Source organism: Scyliorhinus torazame, chromosome 6 (genome assembly GCF_047496885.1).
Source record: "Scyliorhinus torazame isolate Kashiwa2021f chromosome 6, sScyTor2.1, whole genome shotgun sequence".
Classification (NCBI taxonomy): domain Eukaryota; kingdom Metazoa; phylum Chordata; class Chondrichthyes; order Carcharhiniformes; family Scyliorhinidae; genus Scyliorhinus; species Scyliorhinus torazame.
Genome location: NC_092712.1, coordinates 196,477,743 through 196,497,371, shown reverse-complemented (window position 1 = coordinate 196,497,371; position 19,629 = coordinate 196,477,743). Strand labels below are relative to the sequence as shown.

The following is a 19,629-nucleotide window of genomic DNA, read 5'->3' as shown; positions in this document are numbered from 1 at the left end:
TTGTGCCTTTTTTAATATAGTAAAACAACCCAAGGTACTCACGGGGACAGTATCCAGCAGAATTTGGTTAAATTAAATAACGCCTCCTCCTTGGTCTAATGCATCCTTTTGTAGCTGTAGTAGTGGAAAGTTAAACTTCCGGCCTATCACAACCAATCAATCTCCTACATCATGGGCGGCACAGTGGTTCGTATGGCTGCCGCACGGCTGCCTCACAGCGCCGAAGTCCCGAGTTTGAGCCCGGCTCCAGGTCACTGTCCGTGTGGAGTTTGCACATTCTCCCAGTGTCTGCGTGAGTCTCACCCCCACAACCCAAAGATGTGCAGGTTGGGTTTATTCGCCATGCTAAATTGCCCCTTAATTGGTAAACAAAAATAATTGGGTACACTAAATTTATTTTTAAAATCTCCTCAATCATAATTTATAAATTCCCTTTCTAGCTTTGCCCTTATCCCCCCCTCCAACTTGTGTTCTTGATGTCCATTAACACAAATCAAATTAAGAATTTCAGGAGGAATTTATTTTCGGAACTGTGTATTGAACTTGTTGCCACATGAAATAATTGAAGCAGACAACATTGACAACAAGGAGAGGCTTGATGCATACATGAGGGAGAGAGGGATAGAGGCTAGTGGGGAAAGGTAATTAGAGAAGGTGGAGGCTTGCATGAATCATAAACATTTGGATTAGACTCTGAGCTAAATGATTAGTTTCTGTTCTGCTCAAACTGCATATCTGTTCTGCTCAAACTGCATAATTGTATGCACAGGTCTAGGGAGAAAACGCTGCTTCTGGAACCTCTGAAAAGTGAGAGAGCATCACATGGAACTGAAGAGAGGTGCAGAAGAATAGTTTTCAGAATTCAGTCAGAACTGCCTTGGGTGGACAACAAATGACTATGAAGAACGAGCGGGGTAACCTCAAGATAGGAAATGCTGGCATTAGTTGCTATCCATTTTCAGAAGTTGCCTACCCTCTGTGTAACCAGGCTACTTTGGCAGTTGCAACTACTTTTGATAATGGGGATGTTGTTATCCAAGAGAAAATGAAAGAGAACCCATCAAGACTTAGCTCTCCAAAGACTTCTGTAAGATTGTCTCACTTTTGTTCAATCACTCCATGGTCTTGTGTGGGTTTCCTCCCACAGTCCAAAGATGTGTAGGGATAGGTGGATTGGCTATGCTAAATTGCCCTTAGTGTTCAAGTAAGGTGGGGATAGGGTGGAGGTGTGGGATTGGGTAGGGTACTCTTGCCAAGAGCTGGTGCAGACCCGATGGGCTGAATGGCCTCCTTCTGCACTGTAAATTCTGTGAAAACCCTCTTTTAAAAACTGCATTCCTCCAATATTTGTCCATTGTGTGTATTTCACTTTGTTCGTTCCTTCGCCAGTGCAGTCCTAAAGTTGTAGGATTTCCTCCCTAAACCGTGCCAGTTCTGCATCTGTTTTATTTAAGATGCCCCATAAATAACCTACCTCTTGAAATAAGCTTTTGGCCGTGATGCCTTTCTGTTTATCTTCATGTCAGCTTTTGTCTTATTTGCATTCCTGGGAAATACCAGAATAGATTAAATTTAATGCAGGGAAGCGTGAGGTAATACGTTTTGGTAAGAAGAATGAGGAGACGCAAGAAGAATGAGGAGAGGCAAAGGGTAAAATTCCTCAAGGGTGCAGGGACCGAGACATCTGTGATATATATATATATATATATATATATATGTGCACAAATCATTGGAAAGTGGCAGGCCAGATTGAGAAAGTGGTTAATAAGGCATACATGGTCACTCTTGAAATGCATGATATTTGGACTAACTCTATATGCATTGCTAATAGATCCTAGCTCAGCTCTGATCAGATGATGGTGGGGACCTACTCTAACATAGATTGCATTAAAATCTAGACCGTAGATGAAAAAAATGTTTGAAGTGGGAAGGTAGTTGTATTTAGGATAGCTGTTATGCCAGGCTTGCCTCCACTAAGCTGACACCTTCATCCATACCTTTTTTTAACCTCTAGACTCGGATGATTCCAACGTCCTGTCTAGCCCGACAGCTTACTTGAGCTCATTCAAAAACTTGCTGCTTGTAGCTTGACTCTGACACCTTGAGCATCTCTGGTAGTTCCATTGTACGTTGCTCAAAGTGCAGCCTCCCAAGGCCCTGCATTTTGGAATTCCCTCTTTATCTGGTCTTCTCTTTCGTTAAACTTTCCTGAAACTTGCTGCTTTGTCTGTCTGCCCTCGTATCTCCTAATGTGACATTGTCCTAATGTGAAGCATATTGAAATGTTTTGCTGCAACGATCAAGGGTCTTGGTAAGGCTGTACCCAGAACTGTCATCTATGGCTTTGCATCTTTGTCGATGATTCTCCTCTGCTATCAATCTTCTGAGTCGGGGGAGGGTCCAATTCGACCGAGGCATCAGTTGGAGTGGAGGCATCGTGGGTCTATGACAGTAGTTTTTCAAATTTCCATGCTCTAGTGTGAAGGTTTTTGACACCTTGTGCTTCAGTCATTTGCAGACAGTTTCTAGTTTACCCAGTTGATCTATGTCCTTCTTGCACAAATCTTTGTATCTTAGTTTTGGATCCCATTGGGTCTGTTAACATCAGCTCTGTATGCAGTGCAGCTTTTGGTAGGCGGTCATTAATTCTAACAGAGACGGAGAGCTGTAGCCGCTCAATTGCTATGTACATTCAAGACCGGTTGATTAACTGAATTGAGCGAAATGATGCAGGAAGGTGGGAGAAATCGTCCATTTTATTCAATGCTGGAGCAGATTCAAAGGATTGAATAGCTTATTCTTGCTCCTATTATGCTTTCATATTAGCCTAAGCTCCCATGTCTTCAAAGTCCTGTTTCTCTGGGGTAAATATGTTGGTTTTCAGATGGGATGGAGTGGACTTCTGGGGTTGGGAATCCTCCAGAATACTAATGGAATTTTCTGCTTCCTAGTGTTGAACTTTTTTCCCCTTTCTTGGCAATATACTCCTCCATCCCTCATGTGAGCGCATGTTCAGTCTTGTAAATGTTTTGTATTTCTTTTTATTGTGTGCCTCTTACTGTCTCATGCTAATATCGCTTCAACTGTTTAGCTGTCTCCTGTTTCTGTTTAAGCAATTTACAGACCGCCCAACATGGTTTTGTGAAAGGGGAATCATGCTTAACCAATTTATTGGGATCCTTTTGGAGGAGTCCCACATGCTGTGGTTAAAGGGAATCTGGTGAATGTGCCTTACTTGGATTTCCAGAAGGTATTTGATAAGGAGCCACATCAAAGGTTATTGCAGAAAATAAAAATAATATAGTTTGTAATAGGTAAGCAGATTGGCTAGCTAACAGGAACCATAGGCCTAAATGATTCATTTTCTGGTTGGCAGGATGTGGGGTGGCAGAGGATCAGTGCTACAGCCTCAACTGTTTACAATATATCTCTCATTTATATAAATTGTACAGCCAATTCCAACCTAGTTTACACTTTCTTCCCGTGTCTGTGTAGGTTTCCTCTGACTGCACCGGCTTCTTTCCACAGTCCAAAGATGTGCAGGTTAGGTGGATTACCAATGTTAAATTTGCCCATAGTGTCTAAGGATGTGTAGGTTAGATGGGGTTATGAGGATCGGGGGAGAGAGTGGGCCTCGGTAGGGTGGGTACTCATTTCAGAATGTTGGTGCAGACTCGATGGACTGAATGGCCTCTTTCTGGGCTGTAGGAATTCAATGATATACAGCGGCTTTAAAAGTGTATAGATGGGTTAGGTGAGTGGGCAAGGTTCTAGTAAATAGAGTATAACATGGAAAAATGTGAGGTCCCATTTTGGCAGGAAGAATATAAAAGCAAATTATCTTTGCAGCGCTCAAGAGATGCAGATGGATCTGGGTGTTCTAGTGCATGAATTACTAAACGTTAGTGTGTATATCAATTCCTGGAATCGGCAGGTGGTTTTATGAGGATAGCATAGGTTTATATCTGCCAGAGTTTAGATGAGTAAGAGGTGACTTGATTAGAAGATCTTGAGAGGACTGGGGGCTAAAGGCCACTGTTAAAGTTAGTCACCCATTTAAGGCAGAAATGACAAAACATTTTCCTGAGTGGAGACTTTGAAATTATCTTCCTCTAAATGTGTTTGAGGCAGAAATGGATGTATTTTTCATTATCAAGGGGCAAAATTGTAGGCAAGAATGTGAAGTTGAGATTAAAATTAGATCAGCTGTGATGTTATTGAATGGTGAAACAGACTCGAAGGGTCTAATGGCCCTTGAATGTGGTGGCGAGCTGTTGCCTTGAACTGCTGTATTTCATGTGGTGCATGGAGCTCATCATAGTTTCTGTGGACTTTTGGGGCATTTAAAGATGGTTAGGCTGAGATTATGACCAGAATATTAGCAATTAATTTGTTTATCTGTAGCCTTGCACTGGTCACCTGTTTTGGTTGGGGGGCGGGGGGGCGGCTGGTTTTAGCATTCATTTGCAGTATGGTCATAGGGTCATAGATGTTTACAGCATGGAAACAGGCCCTTTGGCCCAGCTTGTCCATGCTGCCCAGTTTCTATCACTATGCTAGTCCCACTTGCCTGCATTTGGCCCATATCCTTCTCTACCCACCCTGCCCATGTAACAAAGGAAAAAATTACGCCCGCCTCTATCACTGCCTCTGACAGCTCATTCCAGATGCTCGCCACCCTTTGTGAAGAAATTTCCCCTCTGGTCTCTCTTGTATCTCTCTCCTCTCCCCTTAAACCTATGCTGTCTAGTTCTAGATTCCTCTACCTTTGGGGAAAAAATTGTATCTTGCAATTTTCTGTGGTTTACTGCACATATGGATTTTAAGTGCTAACTCCTTAACTGCTCACCTTAGAACGGTGTCTTCACCACCACCACCCCCCCCCACACACATGCACAGCGTGTCCGTTGGACTTGCTAATACCGTTCCTAAACTGCAGGTGTGTAGATCAGTTCTTCTGAAATAATGCTGAATTTTCTTTTTTTTTTTTTAAGTTGTGTTTTGTGTGTACTGTTAATTAATTCTCTTCAGGTTATGGATTCACTTTTAGGAATTTGGGAATTCTGCAGTGTTATGAGGAGAGAGCTTCCCCCAACTTGGACAGCTTTAGTTAAATTCAGGCCCTTCAGCAGACTATTTTTGGTGGTAGTGGGTGGGTAAAAGCTGACAGTTTGGGGTTAGGATGTTTGTTTTTGAATGTTTGTGGGAAAGCTAGGTTACCATCTCTTCTACTTGCGCCCCCCCCCCCCCCAACCAAAGTAAAAACTTCCCAAATACAACTACAAAAATACACTGGCGGGATTGTATAGAAATACTTCTGACAGGTTTTCAGTGTGAACATGAACATAAGATTTTAAATGGAAAGGAAATATAAAAGTAACACGTGATTTTAAAATGAAGACTGAATTATATCTGCACCACCTGGTTTAATTATCTCCCACTTCAACTGAGACCACATAGATCTTCACTTCCTGTATTCGGTTAGGGCTACATCAAACCCATGTGTCTTTCTATGCAACATTTACCATGTCAGTTAGAACTAGATGGTTCTAGGCTTCGCTTGAGATGGAAAAAACATACTGCTGTGGAAAAGTGACGAAATGATCAGTGTGTCTCAGTTCAACAAGGAAGAAAGACTGTGTTGGATCTGATTCTGGGGAGTGAAGTCCGGCAGGTGGAGTGGTTACAGAGCATCCAGCTAACCATGAACTTGCCAGTAATTTGGTTTAAAGTAATTATGGAGAAACTGCAAAGATATCATGAATATTGAATGGTGGAGCAGGCTTGATGCCCAAGTTTTATGTTTGTATAATTTCAATGATTTTAGAATGTACTCGGTATGGGTAGATTGGGAAAAGGTGATTTCATGGTAAAGGATTATTATAGCAATAAGAGTATTCAGCGAAGAGTGTATGGGGGTCTAGACTAGGCATAGTCCTTTCAAAGGCAAATGTACAACATCCAAAGCTCATGTGCCCTGTATGTCCAAGGAAATAAAAGTTAAATAACAGAAAATGGAGGGTGATGACAGATGTCAGAAGCAAGATTCGTTAATAACCAGGAAGGAAATTGAAAATGGTAACGGGAAAGATGACCAGGCAACCCTAACCTAAAACATTTTATAACAAAGTATAAGTAGTTCACTAGGGAAAAGGTTGGAATTATTCAGGGTCAAAGGGCAGGGCTAGAGTATAGAATCAAAGAATGTTACAGCACTAAAGGAGGCCATTCAGCCCATCATGCCTGTACCAGCTCTTTGCTAGAGCTATATCTAATTAATTCATGACCTTTCCTCAGACTGCTAATTATCTTTTGGAAAATTGTGAATACAAAGAAAGCTGATGCCAAATTGGCAATTGCTCTGTAAAATCAAGTCTCCTCCCCAATCTTGTGATAGAAATCTGAAGTTTGGGGATTTTCACAGGCTACTCCTCAGATGGAAAATGATGTTCCAAGTCCCAGGTTGTCAGTGATGCCAGAAAAATATTCGGAACGGTGTATCTGACTGAATCTCTTGTCAAGCACTAGATATTTTAGTGCTGGCTTCCATTGTTGCTGACTCTCTTGAGTTTTAAGGTAACCAGCAGTGGGATGAGTCTCGTAGCGACTGTTGCAGGCACTGGTGACTCTCAGCAAGTGCCAGAGAGAAGGTTACTGGACTCTCTCCTATATAAACAAAAACACTAAAGAATATCAGAACGTTGATTACATAGCAAGTAAGTTTTTTTTTTTTTTTTTTTTTTTTTTTTTTTGTTTGGCAAGATCAGGGACAAGTCTCAAGTTCCAGTAAGGTTAGACAGTAATCTGATAAACAGGCATGGTGGGATACATCAGTTCTGTGCTTTGAATGCACATCCTGCGACATGTTGGAACTCCAGGATGCTTCTCGTGTACTGGATAACCACTGATACGGGAGAATTGTTGCTGAAGGATTTTCAGACCTTGACCTACAGCTGGTATTGCTTTAGTGCATCCACAATACTGAGAGTGACTTGAGCGAGATGGTGGTGCAGTGGTATTGTCATTGGACTAGTAATCCAGAGATCCAGGATAATTGACCGTATTAAATTGCCCCTTAATTGGAAAAAATGAATTGGGTGCTCTAAATGTATTTTTTTTTATAAACTCTTTAAAATTTAAAGTACCCAGTTCTTTTTTTCCCAATTGAGGGGTAATTTGTGTGGCCGATCCATTTACCCTGCAATTCTTTGGGTTGTAGGGGTAAAACCCATGCAGGCACGGAAAATGTGCAACTCCACATGGACAGTGACCTGGGGCCGGGATCAAACCTGGGTCCTCGGCACTGTGAGGCAGCAGTGCTAACCATAGCAGCGCCTTGCCACCCCAACAAGAGAATCTAACCATCACCAATGGCATGACCATATCTTTCCCCCATGTCAACATCTGGAGGTTGCCATTGACCAGTAATTGAACCGGAACAGTCATATAAATACTGTGGTTGCAAGGGCAGATCAGAGACTAGGAATATTCTGGAGAGTAATTCCCCTCCTGACAGGCGTGTGATGGAATACTCTCCACTTGCCTGGTGAATGAAGCTCTGACAACACAAGCTCAACACCATCCAGTACAAAGCAACCTGCTTCATCGGCAACCCTTCCACAAACATTCTCTCCTTCCACCATCAATGAACAGTGCAGCAGTGTGTACCATCTACAAGATGTTGTGCAGGAAGTTACCCCTTGGACAGCACATTCCAAACCCACAGCCCCTACCATCTAGAAGGACGAGCACAGCAGATGCTTGTGAACGCCACCCCCCTGCAAATTCTCCTCCCAAGCCACACCCCATGCTGACTTGGAACTACCACTGTTCCTTCACTGTCGCTGGGTCAAAATTCTTCAACTTCCTTCCCTAACAGTCCTGGGTGTTCCTACACCAAATGGACTGCAGGGTTAAAGATGGCAGCTCGCCATCATCACCTTGAGGATAATTATGGATGGACATAAATGCTGGTGACACCCACATCCCAGAATTAATAACCCCATTTATGGCACAAAATAAGCCATATTAGTTTGTTGCCAAGTTATTTATTGTACCAAATGTCAAATACGCAAGACTGGAGTCACATGTAGGTTTTCTTCCTTCCAGGGAATAAATCTGTAGCAGTACAGAGAAATTATCTGGTGAAGGAGCAAATGGTCAATTCTTGGTTGATTACTCTTTGCAATTTTTATAAACAACTTGGGTGCAAGAGAGCAGCATTATAAAAGTTGCAGATGGTGCAAAACTTTCCAAAACAGTAAATAATGATAGTGATGGTTTGTAAGCTTTAAATTTGACAAGGCCATGAAATGGGCAGAAAGACCGATAGGGCTTCAATACAAAGAAGTCTAAGGTGATGCACTGTGGGAGCACTAAAGGTGTGACAGATCCCACGGAAAAGGGGAAAAATATCATAAATCGTAGACTCGAAGCTAACGTTCCCAGTGGATCGGAATGGTCTCTGTGCATGCATTGACCGCACATGCACAGTTCGTGCTTTTTCGGGTTTTCTGCGCATTCTGCCAGCCAGAGAACGGCCACACGTGCACAGTTGGGGGACTTCAGGGAGTCGGCTCTGTGCACGTGCGCAGTTTGCTTTTTCATTTCTTTCAGTTTGGGAGCCAGCCCTGCAGAAGGAACTGGCTGTCTGGAAGAGGAGCACCATTCCAAAGTCTGTGTCCAAAGGAGGACAATGGGAGGGGGCAGAGGGGAGAGATGGGGAGTAGGTCGCAGAACAAAGGTGGTCCCAAACCAGTGAGTGGGACTGAAGCGATCCCAAGAGGACAGGGACAAGACTCTGAAACCGGTCCTGTTGAGTAAAGTTATAAGTAAGGAGCAGAACAAAACACTCCAAATTAAAGGGACAGAACTGCAATCTGGACTTGAAAGAAGCCAGAAGACCCGAGGAGGCAGCTTAAGGTTGGTGACTCCAAACTATTGGCTTTTGGAACAGTGGAGTTGTGTTTGGCACTGCCAAATACCCTGGAATGTGCATGGAATGCGAAGCTTTGAGGATCTGCTGAAATCCAGGGGAAAGGAATATCAGAAGGCGAGATTAAAACCCTGGAGGTGGATTCTTGTTGAAGATGTGAGTGAAAGTGTCTTTTCAAGACTAATTCGTTCAGTGTGGAGATGAAGCCCTTGTGAGAAAGACCAAAGTTTGTGAGACCAGTTGATTCATCTTAGTGTAACAAGCATCTGTGCAGGTTGATATATTTTTGGAATCTGCTTTGGTAGCATCTGTCACTATGTTTTGAGTGTGGCATTTCTGACCATTCGGCCTATCAAGTCTTACCGAACCTCTGAAAGAGCACCTTATCGAGGCCCACTCCCTGCCCTATCCCCATAAACCTGCCTAACCATTGGACACTAAGGGGCAACTTAAGATGGCCAGTCCACCTAACGTGCACATTTTTGGACTGTGGGAGGAAACTGGAGCACCCGGAAGAAACCCACTCGGGCAAGGAGATAACATACAAACTCCACACAGTCACCCAAGGCTGGAATTTAACCTGGGTCGCTGGCGCTGAGGTAGTAGTGTAAACTGTAATCGCTGTGCCTCAAAGCAGCTATAAATCCGGAAATTGGGGGGGTGGGGAGAGGGACCTTTTTTTTGTGTTTTGGGGTGGTGTGGATGCAGAGTCAACATGGTTTTGTGAATGGGGAATCACGTTTGACCAAGTAATTGGAATTATTCGAGGAAGTAACATGTGCTGTGGATAAAGGGGAAGTGGGATGGGGACAATCTCAACAGTTATTTTCCAAGCTCCCATCGTGAGCTAGTTTGTAAGTTTGTTTGTTTTTTTGTTTTGTTTTTTTGTTTGAAGAACTAAACCCAACATTTCCCATGTTTAATTAATTTTGTGGCCAAACTTTACTTAGCTGCTACTGCATCTTTGTCCTTTTTCTGGCTCTATTCTATTTTCACCACTCCATGGCGCTACCCTGCTAAAAGAAGGAAAACAGCGATGCAACTCTCTCAACCTCAGCTTTGCCAGTGTCTGATCATCCATCGGAGGAACCCCTGAATACTGAAAATGCAATACTTCATGGAATCATAGAATTTGCAGTGCAGACGGAGGCCATTCGGCCCATCAAGTCTGCACCAGCCATTGGAAAGAGGACCCCGTCAAAGCCCACACCTCCACACTATCCCCGTAACCCAGTAACTCCACCTAACCTTTTTGGACACTTAAGGGCAATTTATCATTAGCCAATTCACCTAACCTGCACATCTTTGGACTGTGGGAGGAAGCCGGAGCACCCGGAGAAAACCCACACAGACACAGTGAGAACGTGCAAACTCCACACAGTGACCCAAGCCAGCAATTGAACCTGGGATCCTGGTGCTGTGAAGCAACTGTGCTAACCACTGTACTACCATGCTGCCCCTTATAGCTTCTCTCGCGTCAGAACTTTAATCTAAAATCGACAACAAGGTGGATTTAAAATAAAAATCTTTAACAAACTTCCATGAACATGTTATTGATGTTCGAGAGGAGCTCTTGACTTCCGTTAACTCGATCTATACTGTCTGCACTTCACATGGGGAGTACCTTGCTGATGTCTTGCTCCGCCAACGAGAATGCGGATTGAGTGGTGCAGCTTGAGAATAAAGTGGTGCTCCCATCTGTAGTTGACAAATACCTTGAAGCAAGATTGAGGAGATCCATTTTCAGGTGGTGAAGAACTGAGGTCCCTCGTCTTATTGAATTTGTGGCACAGCTATTGAAAGGCATACTGGATTTGCCCGAGATGCCGCTGCTAGATCGAGCACACCACAGCCTGCAGTCCACTCAAAAACTCTGCTGAAGCCGTAGCCTGTCATTGTTAAATTCTGTTGCTGCCACTTCTTCAAGCAGGAGATTCTGTGGCTGTCGAGCCAGAAAGGTACCCTACTCTGCAAAGTCAACAGAATCTTCTTTTTTCTGGAAGAAGTCTTACACCAGGTTAAAGTCCAACAAGTTTGTTTCGAATCACTAGCTTTTGGAGCACTGCTCCTTCCTCCGGTGAAGCAGTGCTCTGAAAGCTAGTGGTTCGAAACAAACCTTGGACTGGTGTTGTAATACTTCTTGCTGTGCTCGCCCCAGTCCAACCCCGGCATCTCCCCTTAATTTTTCTGAATTGCACTGTGGCAGTAGCCAAGAAAAGAGCTGCCTTTTGAAGGTTAAGAGTCTCCTTTGACAATGTCTGTCTGTCTGTCTGTCTGTCTGTCTGTGTGTCGGTCAGCAAAATTTAGCTCGTTCTACCCTGCCATGTTGAGGGTCAGTGATAGCAACGATGTTCAGAAAATGTTTCTTTTTCCAGAACCGGCAAGCTATTCGCAAAATATGTCTCCTGGTTGACTGATATGTTTGACAGGCTGCGATGACTCATCATTTCATAAAATTTCAGCCTTTTCTGTTGTGCATTTGTTCTCTTTTCCACAGATGCCCATAGCGTTTCATTAATGTTGAATGCTTGATTGTAGTATGATATTAACAGAGACCGTGAAGGTTGAAGGACTTTGATTATGATGTTGGTAATTGTGATAACATTTTGTGCAGTAATTTTGGGCTATTTGTTATTTGTAGCTTGGGATAACACTTACATTATTTTATTCAGAGAGGGGGGGACCCAAATTCTTTTGGGTTGCCCCTATGTTCGCATCCGGCTTTAGAAAACGGGGAGCGGGGGAAGGCTGCCGTTGGTGATTTTTTTTTTTTTCCCCTTTCTATTTTAGTTCCTTTTTGTAATCTCTCCTATCTTTTCTTTGCTTTTTTAAGTAAAAGACGTTAGTTTGTCATTTGTTGAACTTGGTTGCCTCAATTTGGTCAGTTAATTTTATTTTTTTTGTGTAATGACACTAGAATGTTTTATCTAATATGTCCAAAGTTTCTACATTCCAGCTAGCAGCATTTGTGATAAGGGCTGAATCACCCTGTGACTTCTCACCTGCCGTAGTTTGAAGCTGATGCTGTTTTATTTGGATGCTTTTAGAGCATTTGGAAGGGATGGGTGAGGTGGGTGCGGTAGATCTTTTGCTCCAAGTTTTGCTCTAAATCATGGGATGCTGCAATTTTGATTCATAAATATCCCAGTAACTTCATTGCAGTGTTAATGTAAGCCTACTTGTGACAATAAAAAGATTATTATTTGTCCATATACCATATATGGTAGTTTATATAGTGAACAAGTAATTTTGCCGAACCTGTATGCACCTAATGGGATGACCGTTTTTTTTTTTTAACCAATCGTTTCTCTCTTGCCTAATTTGTACAATTATTTGCATTTTAAATCCTTGAGCGATCGTGTTTCTTTTTACTCACTGTTTCTCCTCTTTACCTAACTGGAAAGTCATTTGCATTTTAAATCCTTCCCGAGTGCTTGTTTTTGCTTCGTTGCTAGATTAGCCTCTGTTATTAACTCCTTCCTATAATTTACAAGGTTACAGATCATTGGTGTGTTCTTTGCCCCTACTGCAAGATATTTTTCTTTCCTCCTTTCCAGTTCATCATTTTTATTCAAGAGTAGACTTTTTTCTTGTACAGTAAAACCCTTTCAATTTTAGACTCCAGTGACTATCATGGCATTGCTATAGAATTTACAGTGCAGAAGGAGGCCATTCGGCCCATCGAGTCTGCACCGGCCCTTGGAAAGAGCATCTGACCTATGCCCACACCTCCACCCCATCCCTGTAACCCGGCAAACTTTGGCAAACTTTGATTTTAATTCAGTTTTTAATCGTTACCTGTAGCTTCAATCTTTTATACTCTGTTTACTTTTCACTCAACAGAAATATTGCTATTGAACCACGTGTTGTGTCCCTTTGATCTAATAAGCATGTCATTGGAATTAATAGGTGGTTTGTGAGATCCGGTCTATCTGCCTTTATGTCCCCATGCTTGTGTACATATCTGACCCTTGTGTGTCAATACCCGATGTTCTTGATGCTCGCTCCAGTTTGGTAAGTTTTGAAGGCTACAAATTAAATCTTGAAAAATGTTTGCTTTTTCCGGTTAATTCTTCTACATTGGTCCGGTCTTTTGAATTATTCATCACCTCCCTCAGTCCTAACGGCGGCTCCAGTGCCTGCCTGCCTCTCTTCATCCAGCCTTGGGAACACCAGCTCATCCAAAAAGCGCCCCATATCTCCCTCACCACCGGCTTAGCCCCGTGCAGCTTCTCATAATTATCCCTAAATGCCTCATTAATCTTCCCCGACTCGAACACTACCTCCCCCTTCCCTATCTGCACCCTCAAAATGTCCCTCTACGCGGCCTGCCTCCGTAGTTGTTGGGCCAGCATATGACTCGCCTTCTTTCCATATTCATATTGCCCCCCACTCGGTCCGCTGCCCCACTATCTTTTCTGTCGTCAGTCTGTCAAACTGCCCCTGTAACCTTTTTTCTCTCTGCGGCCCCCCCCCCCCAAAAAAAAACAACTGCCTTAACGCCTCCCAAAATGTGGCCGCCGACACCTCCCACTTCTGGACTCAACTGCACATAATCTCTTATCACCGACTGCACCTTCTCACAGAGCCCCTTGTCCGTCAAAAGCCCCGAATCCAGCCTCCATCTCGGCCTCTGTTCCTGTCTCAAATTAAGCTGATCTCCAGCCAGTGCGGCGCATGATCCGAGATCCCGATTCCCACGTACTCTACCCCCACCAACACCGCTCAACTCACTGCAAATTTTTAAAAAAATCAATTCTGAAATGTACCTTGTACACATGTGAGCAGGAATACTTCTCTCTCTTTCTCTCTCTCTCTTCCTCCCCCCCCCCCCTTGATGACCTTCGACCAATCCTTGTCCATTTCCTTTCATTTCTGGCGCAACTCCTCTTTAATAAACGCCATCACCTTCACCTGGGGCTTTCCAACTTGTGACTCAAACCAACTCCTTTGAGCTAGAGCTGCCCTATGCATGACCACTCACTCCATGGCCACCACCGGAGGTTCAAACATTTTGCTTCCTTCTCTGCCTCCTGATGGTCTCTTTGAGCTTTGCTTGAGCGTTAACACCATTTCAAAGGGCTCTGTTTCACGCATTTATAACATTCAAAAACTCTTTGGACCATCTTTAACTAACGTTAAGGCATCTTGGGAGCAGGACTCGAATACTGAGCTTTCTGGTAGTCCATGGTAGTTGATTAGTGCATTCTTCATCGCTGTGTATTAGACATGGTCTACTTCAATTGAATGTTCTTCTTTGGCTCTATCTTTCTAGAGCTAGCCTTGCTTGGATATCCTCTGGACTGACTCCTGCAACACTGTTCCACATGTTTTGGTCATGCCCATGGCTGGCTGCCTTCTTGTCCTTTTTGTCCTCCGCTTTTTCATACATATGTGGCAAATCTATTGATATTAACCGTATTTTCTGGCGGGTAATCCCTGAGGAGCTTGGCCATTGCCTTATTTGCAGGGCGACTTATCTTATTCAATTGGAAGTCTGCGGCTGCACCCTCCCACTTGCAATGGGTGAAGGAGATGATGATGCTCATATCTTGTGCGGATCAATTAAAAATGTTGCTTGTCTGGCAACTTTTAATTCTGTATTTTGACATCCTTTATTCCTCGGAGTTGAATAATTCCGTTTCTTCCTCCTATGCTTTTTTTATTTTTATTTTACCCCTTTTCTTCTAACTTTTTCATTGCCTGTATTTTATGATGTACCTTTTTGTAAAAACCAATAAATAAAAAGACAAAGGGAAACCGGTGGATGTACTGAACATAAATTTTCAGAAGGCATTTGATAAAATAAAAGCTTTTAAAGCAGAGGCAAGGTATAAATGGGTCACGTTTAGCTTGGCAGGATGTATGTGCCACAGAGATCGGTACTAGGACCGTTTACAATTTATATAATTGATTTGGATGAAGGGATGGATGGGATGATTGCCACATTTGCTGAAGACCCAAAGATGGGTAGGAAAGAAAGTTGTGAATGGGAAGCAAGGAGACTACAAAAATATATCTGTGAGTGGTCCGAGTTCTGGCGAATGGGAGTATGATATACAAAAATGTGAAATTGTCCATTTGTGCAGGAAAAATAAAAGTATCTTCTAAATGGTGAGAGATTGCAGAGCTCAGAGAGGCAGTGGGCTCTGGATGCCTTTGTGCATGAATCACGAAAAGGCTCATCTACAGTAATAGCAAGTAACTAGGAAAGCTAATAGATTGTTATTGTTTGTGAGAGGAAGTGATTACAAAAGTAGGAAAGTTATGCTACCGTTGTACAGCGCACTAGTGAGATCAGCATTGGTCACCTTTATTTAAGGAAAGACGTAAATGCATTGGAAGCAATTCGGAGAAGGTTTGCCAGACTAGTATCTAGAATGGGTTGATTGTCTTATGAGGAAAGTTTGACAAGCTAAGCTTGGCAGCACGGTAGCACAACGGTTAGCACTTCACTACGCCAGGGTCCCAAGCTCGATTCCCGGTTTGGGTCACTGTCTGTGCGGAGTCTGCATGTTATCACTGTCTGCGTGGGTTTCCTCCGGGTGTCCCGGTTTCCTCCCACAAATCCCAAAAGACGTGCTGTTAGGTAATTTGGACATTCTGAATTCTCCCTGTGTACCCAAACAGGTGCTGGAATGTGGCGACTAGGGGCTTTTCACAGTAACTTCATTACAGTGTTAATGGAAGCCTACTTGTGACAAAGAATATTATTATTATTTTATCCACTGGAGTTTAGAAGGGTAAGTTGCGACTTGATCAAAACCTTAAGATCCTGAGAGGTCCTGACAGGGTGGATGTGGAAAGAATGTTTTCTCTTGAGAAAATTTCATATTAACGGTCACCCATTTGGGACAGGTGAGAAATATTTTGAGGGTTACGAGTCTTTGGAATACTCTTGCAGTGGAAGCGGAGTCTTTGAGGCCGAGGTGTATAGATTCTTAGTAAGCAAGGGGGTCATAGGTTATTAGGGATAACAATCAGTCATGGTCTTATTAAATGGTGGAGTAGCTCATGCTCCTTTTTCATATGAACCTGTAAAAGAATAGTTGGGTGAAGGACTAATATGATTGTTTACTGGTATTCCAAATCTTTCCAACTTTTTTGTCTAGTGTAAAAAAAGTTCATTTTTCTTTGTTAAAAGTATATTGGGATACTCCTGTGAATATGTTCAGTAACTGCCCTCCATGGTTTCTAAGAAGAAATTGGGTCTATCAAGCCAGGTTTCACTCGGGGATCTGATTTGTCCAGTAGTAAAATCAGCTCGGATCATGACAATGGGAAGACATTATCCTATAATTGGCACAACTTTGAAAAGTTTAGATAAGCAGAGAAACCTTGGTGTTCATGTGCACAAATTATAGGAATTAGGACAAGTTGATGAGGTGTTGCCTGGGTTTATAAAGAGAGACGTAGCATATGCAATGAAATGCTCTACCTGAAAAGATGGCAACAGCTGAGTCACTAAATAATTTTAAAAGGGAGTTGGGTAGGTGCTTGAAGATGAAGACCGTACAGGGTGATGGGGACCTGGGACTAAACATGACCGCTTTTTCAGGAAACTCCTGTACAGTAGGTATGTTGTAAATGTAAAACCTCAGATACTTCGACCAGTAAAGTTTTTACTTGAGTGTCTTTTAATAGCGAGGACAACAAGGCCATACACAAATTAACCCAAAATATATAATACTAGAAACGCCCAAGATTTGGTTATACTATCCACAAAGATGGCCTGATTGAACTGTGGGTCTGATTCTTGAGTCCCTCTGGTTCATCGTCACGAAGGTGAGTCTTGCTGGCAGCTTTTTCCTTCATTCTCAGATGCCTTGATTGCCTTTGTCTGGAGTCTTCTCTGCTGATGTGCCTCGTTTGCCTGTTTTTATCTCCCTCCCTTTGTGCCCTTTTGCCATTTCCTCTTGCTTTCTGCCAATGGGGCCTCTGGAGTGGGTCTCGGCACCCAATGGTCTGGTTGACTGTTTGACCGGTGTCCACCTCTGGTGGTGTGGTCTGCACTTAATCTGTTCCCAAATAAGGTAACAGCAGAAATTATGGGCGCAGGAGAGTCTGGCTCAGTCTAGGCTGCGGACAATAGGCCAGTGCGTATCAATCGAGTGTGATGATCTCTTAATGGGCGATTGACAGGGCAGGCACAGGCAGCCAGTCTGAGTTTGTAGATTCAAACTTGGCCAAGTCCGAATTCCCGGCAGCCATTTGCTGGAGCTGACTGTAGTTTAATTTAAAGTGGACAATTCTTTGATTTAAGATTCCTAATTTTAATCGGGTTCAAAATTTGGCCTGATAGGTTACCATAATAGGTTTCAATGATTCTGCGTTGAGTTCATAGTCATTCTGTTAGTGGGAAATGCATATTGGTGATTGTTGGCTAGCCCAGAACTCATAAAGTGAAGAATGTTTTTATGGTTAATTATGGCTTTTGTACCTTGAAATATCTTTAGCGTGCAAATTATTTATGTCTTTACTAAGTTAATTGTTGCAGAGGATTTGCTGTATTACTGAACATTCCTGGCCTACTTGAACCACTGTATTTTGAACATGTTGCAAATTGATGCAATCAAAACACAAGGATAACTAACGGTACAACAGGGGTCCTTTGTACACCGAGGAGAAAGCAAAGTACTACTTTTATATTAAATATACAAACGAAAGTAGGAAACTTGGATAGCATCTTTGGAGAGAACATGCAATATTTTGGGTATAACTGCATTAGAACTGGAGAATATTACAAATGAACAGCATTGAAAAGAAACTTCAGAACATGAATGGTGGAGTGCGTATATGCACTTGGCTATAAAGTGCTTAGTGATACCATGGCACAAGAAATAGTGGGTAGATAGGTGGATACGGGCATTGAAAAGAAACTTCAGAACATGAATGGTGGAGTGCGTATATGCACTTGGCTATAAAGTGCTTAGTGATACCATGGCACAAGAAATAGTGGGTAGATAGGTGGATACGGGCAAACTATGATGAATGTGGTCAACTCTTGTTAAACTTCACCTGGTATGTCTTAGGAGCATTACTCTGGCATGACTGTCTCTGCTGCACTTGCTGCAGATGAAGTCTGGACTGAGAAGGTACAGGATTCAGTGGCTGCTATTTTCCTGCTAGTTTCTAATTTTCGATTCCCTGGTACTCTTTCATTCTCTCGAACAAGGCTAACCAGATCCCCATTCATGTAATGTCTTTTGATGCCAGGATCATTGAAAATATCAGGGCACCTGTTGGAGAAGAACATGTATTCATCTCTCTTCCAATATAATGATACTAAACTCATCTTGGGAATGTTAAGGATAGAGGCATTTCTAGTCGTCACATTTTCTGCTTTGTTTTGAACATCTCCATGAACTGTTTCCATGTTTTCCGATTCTAAGAAAGGGTCTCTTTTTAAAAAAGAAAAGTTAGTGTCCCATTCAAACGCTGACCAACTTGCTGTTCGTGAATGATACTTGATTTTTCTGGTGCAGACAATTGAAGTATTGAATGATAAATCTTACTTGGGCAATGGCTGCCAGTAAAATTGATTCTGCCACGTGGCAGAACTAAATTCCTCAACAGTTGACATTCATTTGGATTTACTGTTAAGCAAATTTGGGGCAAATTAGAAATTAGAATTTCTCAGAAGGTTGTAATTCTAATGGCTACTGATTGAAACATTTTAAAGATATTGACATCCATTATTGAGTTCCAAGTTGGTGCATGTGAAGGTTTCAATGTTTTTAAGGTGAGATAATATTGCATATCATTAGAACCATTTTTCCCTCTCTCTTTCCTACTTCCAGTGAAACTCTATTTCCTGTCTTTCTCACTTCCCTGCTACTTCCACAAAATAATGTTAGCCCAAACTTGAGGCAAATGTTTAAGCTGTATTGAAAATGGTTGAATTGGCTTAAATGAGGCTTCCTTAGAATGAAGTGCCAAATCAGATTCTGGTTAGAAATTTTAAATTTTGAGCCTGTTTGTTGCAGAATAAGGGAAACATTCAATAAGCTTTTGATATTTAGAGTTAGGAAAATTGCTAAATGACTTGATAGCTAAAAATATATTTTGTGTTGCTTTATGCATTCACGTGCTGTCATTGTGGAGGTTCCCAATCCTACCCCCAACTGGTATCACCAAAGTGTGCACATTGAGTCGATCAGTTGCAGATGAATCATGAAATGGAGGATAGTTTATAAAACAAATTTCTGCAGGATTATATTGGGTAAGAATCATTTTTTTAAATAGCACTGTTAGTATGTAATCCTTTTACGTTCAAAGCAACATGTCCTTCAGTTGTCAATAAAAGCATGGAAGATGCATTGGTGTACAACTGACTGGATTATATCATTTGCCACTGATCACAGTCCAGATTTTGTGGTGAGAGTTCCATTTGTGGAGAAGCATAAGAGTGTATTTGGAATATTGCATGGTAGGGTGGGAGTATCCCCTTTTCAAAAGTAATGCTAATGTACAAAGAAACAATTGCCAAATTTAAGTAATGACATGCATACTTCTACTAGAGTAATAACCTATTTTCTTCTTACGATCATGGTGATTAAACTTTTCCATCCCACCCTCCCTTAACTCTGATTAATTGAGGTTGTTCTTGGCCCAGGGGTATATTGTGAATTAATTCTGTAGTTGTGCAGAATTCTGTAGTTTGATGCAAATAATGACACTTTTTTTTTCATTTT

General features: G+C 42.2%; 1 protein-coding gene across 5 annotated transcripts in view; it reads left to right on the top strand.

Annotated features, from left to right (window-relative positions):
* igf2bp3 (insulin-like growth factor 2 mRNA binding protein 3) overlaps positions 1 to 19,629 on the top strand; it is a 198,141-nt gene that overhangs the window by 13,584 nt on the left and 164,928 nt on the right. The window lies entirely within an intron of this gene.